Here is a 4,859-nt window from a genome sequence, read left to right as displayed (position 1 = left end):
ATGTCGAAACACGAAATGAAATCTGACCTGATCCATGACGATGTTTCCACGGATTTTCGAGATGAACGAACCACGTCTTGATCTTCTTCTTCTACGGCAGCGCCGGCGACCTGCAACTGTGAAACCTGCGATGGCTTTTCTGGGGGTGTGGAGGCGACTGCTAAGATATCCTGAGGATTTCTTGTTCACAGACATAAAAAGTGGTGGTGGCTCTTATTGAGCATGACCCATGATAAGGAGGTGGAGACCTCCTTATATAGAGTCTCATGGCCACCATCATGGTACCCTAATGGGCCTAGCCCAGTTAGGGTTAGCTCCACAAAACCCCCTCGGCCCAATAACATCGTATTAGTCCATGTAATGAAATAAGCCAAACATAATAGATTTAGGGTCGTAGAACCGGGTTTTAGTACCATACCCCTACATTGATGAATTTCTGAAGTTAGTTATAATCATGTGATTAGTAAAGCAATTTATAATTTTATTTATAAAAAGGTACATATGCACATAATTAAGCTAGAGCGTAAATTACACTCCACAAAAATGAATCAAATAACTAGATATTCGATTATTATATTTTATTCTATGAATATGTGAAAACAAGCCATTATGTATCATGCATGATTTAGAGTATTCACAATACTTATTTTAAAGTATTTGAGGGGGTCCTTTATAACTTTTAGTATGGTTGTAAATCTGAGTTAAGAATTTAAAAAATGTTAATGTTTATGAGTAAATTTGGAGAAATATTATTTATTTTTTATAAACTTTTTGTATTTATTGAAGTGGTTGTAAGTGAATGAGAAAGAAAAAGTAATTATAAATGTATAGAAAAATATTATTTAATTAAACTAGAGACTGAAAAAATAGTTATTTTAGTATAATTATATACATGAAAGTAAAGGATATAGCGGGAATGCTCTTACAACAAATATATTGGTTTAACTAGTTAGTTACCCGTGTAGCACACGGGTTAGAATAAGTAATTTTTTTAATAATAACATAATGTGAAATACAAAAAAATATATAATATATATAAAGATATATTATACACGTCACACCCGCCCTGAGCGGCGGAAACAGCCGGGCGCGCAGCGAGTGGGGATTGATAATTAAGCACGGGCCATTGCAAACATTCAAAGTAAGATTTTCATTGCGCATGAAATGTTTAATACAAATACATTATATTGTTTAAAAATTACATAAAAACATCCAAGTATAAAAACTGTTGAAGATTTCCACGCCGTATCCCCTTGCGCGGCGGGAACAACCACGCGCATCGAAGGGATAGAACTAAAATCTTCCAAAAAGCTAGTTTTAGATGTTCAGCGTGAGGTGCTCTAAGTGTGACTCCATGCGCTACCTAGTTATCTCCTGAAAGACACGTAAAAACATTTGAATCAGTATAAACTGAGTGAGTTCACAAGTTTTAGTAACTTGATAAATCGTATTGCATCATAATCTTGATAAAAATCATTCTGAAACATAATTCTGATAGCATCATTAAAACACATGCTTGGTAAAACATAGTTCTATCAACACATTCTGATAAAATCGTCCCGCGGGTTACGCGCGAACATTTCTGGGAACTGTGCTCGTCTGTGTAAGTGGCGCTGCCACTACGAGCGAAACAAGTAATACCGTCCCGCGGGTTACGCGCGGACACATCTGAAAAACCGTGCTCGTCTGTGTAAGTGGCGCTGCCACTACGAGCGAATAATACCGTCCCGCGGGTTACGCGCAGACGTTGTGCCGGAAAACAAGGCGCTCGTCCATGCAAAGAGGCGCGACCCCTACGAGCGGGCTCAAACCCATAGTACTGCCCCATGACCATACTAGGCACTCGTCCATGCAAAGAGGTGCGACCCCTACGAGTGGGTGGATCAAACCAGCAGTCCCTACCCTTAGAGTTCCAATGGTAAAGTGATCACTTACTCGAGTTCTAGCGCACATACATCGAAAACCTTAGATAACCGTTCGCATTGCTCATTATGAAATATAATTTAAACACATAATCGCTTGCATAGCTTGTAAGTATACCATGATAAAACATTATTTAAGTACGTGTCCCTCGCCCCGAAAACAGTTTAAAAACAGTGAAAACAGCGAGAATAGGGGCTGTGAGACTCACCTGTGGTTCTTGTTAAGGGATTAATCGAGATTCGGGTTTTCTTGGTGTTGGCCTCGGAATTGAAGGTCTAGAATGCGATTAAATAACAAGAAGTATATATATTAAGATCAAGAATTAGGAGAATATAAGGGTTGGAAAGCAGATCTCAAGGTTATATTCTTGGCTTACCTGGTAACAGGATCGGAAACGAAAACAACGGATGCTTGGGAGATGATTAGTGCAAGTTGCAGTTCTTAAGAGAGAAGTTTGAAGTGTGTTTTGGGTGATAGTTTAGGTTACATATTTATAGGCAAACTCAAGGGAACACAATCCTTGCTTTAGGGGATTGTAATCTTTTCATATCTAGGTGTAATGATGATAAGGTATGGAAATTATTATTATTTATTTAAAAGTGGAGTAGTGGATAAAAGATTTTGATTTGATTTGGTCAGGACATGCAGGTCTGGGGTTGGTGAGAATAGGGTGGCTGACAGTTGACTTTTCATGTTACAGTGTGCTTTTTCAGGTACTTTTGTCCGTGTACAGTAAAAAGTGGAAAATCTCTGAAACACGCTACTGTTTCCTTTTGGGCGGGAGTAATCTCCTTACGTCTGGAGAATAGACTAAGTGTTCTGTGCGTATCACTTTGTGCGCATAGCTTTCTGCGTGAAGGACATTTCTTTGCTGCGGGTAGGTGCGTAACCTTCTCGCAGTTAGGACATTGAGTTTCATTTGAAGATTCTCCAGGTGGTCTTGGTATTTCAACATAGTGATCAGTTATGTTGAAGTCAATTCCATCTTGGAGCTTCAGACAAACTAGCTCTCAATGTTCCCGCCATGCGGGGAGGTTAGTTCCCTTCCGCACGCGCATAAACGATTTAGGATGCACCCGCCTTAGCATCATGCGGGATGGTCAACCCATTAGACAACATAACGTTAAGGTACATGAAAACATAAAGCCAAAACATTCGCGCATGGCGCATATAACATATGCCCACGCTGGTTCTTAACATGGCGCGCTCGCGCAGGGCGCACATAATATGCCCGCGCTGACTAACATGGCGCGCACTCGCCGCAGGGCGCGCATAACAAATGCACGCGCTGATTTTAATATGGCGCGCTCGCGCAGGGCGCATATAACAATTACCTAATATTTAGGTTGATTACTTGGTTTAAGGGATTGGGAATTTACCGGGTGTCACATTCTCTCCCTGTTAAGCAAATTTCGTCCCGAAATTTAGGAGATGTTGCTGGCAGAAGCCATGCTCTGAAAGAGGTGTGGGTATTTCTTGCGTATTTGATCTTCTCTTTCCCAAGTGAATTCAGGCCCACGCCTTGATTTCCATTGAACCTTTACTAACTTGATTTTGCTTCTGCGCAACTTTGTTCTTTCCAACCGTTACTGCTATAGGTTCTTCTACGAAGTGCAGCTGTTTGTCGATGTGAATCTCTTCCAACGGCAAAATCAACGTTTCGTCAGATAAGCACTTTTTGAGGTTGGACACATGAAACGTATCATGAACTCCACTGAGTTCGGCGGGTAAACGGAGTTTATAAGCAACCAGACCGATCCTTTCCAGGATCTCAAATGGTCCAATGTAGCGCGGATTCAACTTTCCTCGCTTGCCGAAACGGGGGACTCCTTTCCATGGAGAGACTTTCAAAAGTACTCTATCCCCTACTTGAAACTCCAACGGTTTCCTTCGCACATCTGCGTAGCTCTTCTGTCTGTCGCGCGCTGTCTTAAGGCGATCCCGTATCTGAAAAATCTTGTCTGTTGTTTCTTGGATCAATTCTGGACCAGTCATTTGCTTGTCACCCACTTCAGCCCAGCACAGTGGGATCTACACTTGCGCCCATACAAAGCTTCAAACGGCGCAGCCTTGAGGCTTGTGTGATAGCTGTTGTTGTAAGAAAATTCAACCAATGGGAGATGAGTATCCCAGCTACCTCCGAAATCGATCGCGCACAGCGCGTAGCATATCCTCCAATGTCTGGATTGTTCGCATCGCTTTGCCCATCCGTTTGAGGATGATAAGCTGTACTCATATCAAGGCGAGTACCTAGAGCTCCTTGTAACGATCTCCAAAACCTTGATGTGAACCGACTATCTCTATCAGAAATGATGGACACTGGGACTCCATGTTTTGAAACTACTTCTCGAATATACAATCGGGCTAACTTTTCCATCTTATCGGTTTCCTTGATCGGCAGAAGTGCGCTGACTTAGTTAGCCGATCCACAATAACCCAGATCGTGTCGTAACCCCCAGGTGTCCTTGGCAATTTGGTGATGAAGTCCATAGAGATTTGTTCCCACTTCCACATGGAATTTCTGGCTGTTGAAGCAACCCTGATGGTTTCTGGTATTCAGCCTTTACCTTCGAACACGTCAGGCACTTACTGACATACGTCGCGATGGCGCCTTTAAGATTGGGCCACCAATACAGCGCTTTAACATCTTGGTACATCTTGTCTGCGCCAGGATGTACGGAATACCGCGTCTTGTGAGCTTCGTTTAATACTTGCTCGCGCAATCCTCCCTTGAGAGGGACCCATATACGGTTAGCAAAATACCGAGTGTCGTTCTCTTTGAGCTCCAAATCCTTAATCATACCCCCAAGGGATTCGTTTTTAACAAACTCTGGTTTCAAAGGCTTCTTGCTGAGCGTCTCGGATGCGGGTAGAGAGATCTGCGCGAATGGTCAACCTTAGAGCCTTGACTCGTAGCGTTTTTATTTGCTCCTTCC

Source organism: Bidens hawaiensis, unplaced genomic scaffold, assembly GCF_021521415.1.
Source record: "Bidens hawaiensis isolate Kalapana, Puna unplaced genomic scaffold, B.hawaiensis_p1.1 tig00042918_1, whole genome shotgun sequence".
In the NCBI taxonomy this organism is placed as follows: domain Eukaryota; kingdom Viridiplantae; phylum Streptophyta; class Magnoliopsida; order Asterales; family Asteraceae; genus Bidens; species Bidens hawaiensis.
Note: the sequence above shows the minus strand (reverse complement) of the source record.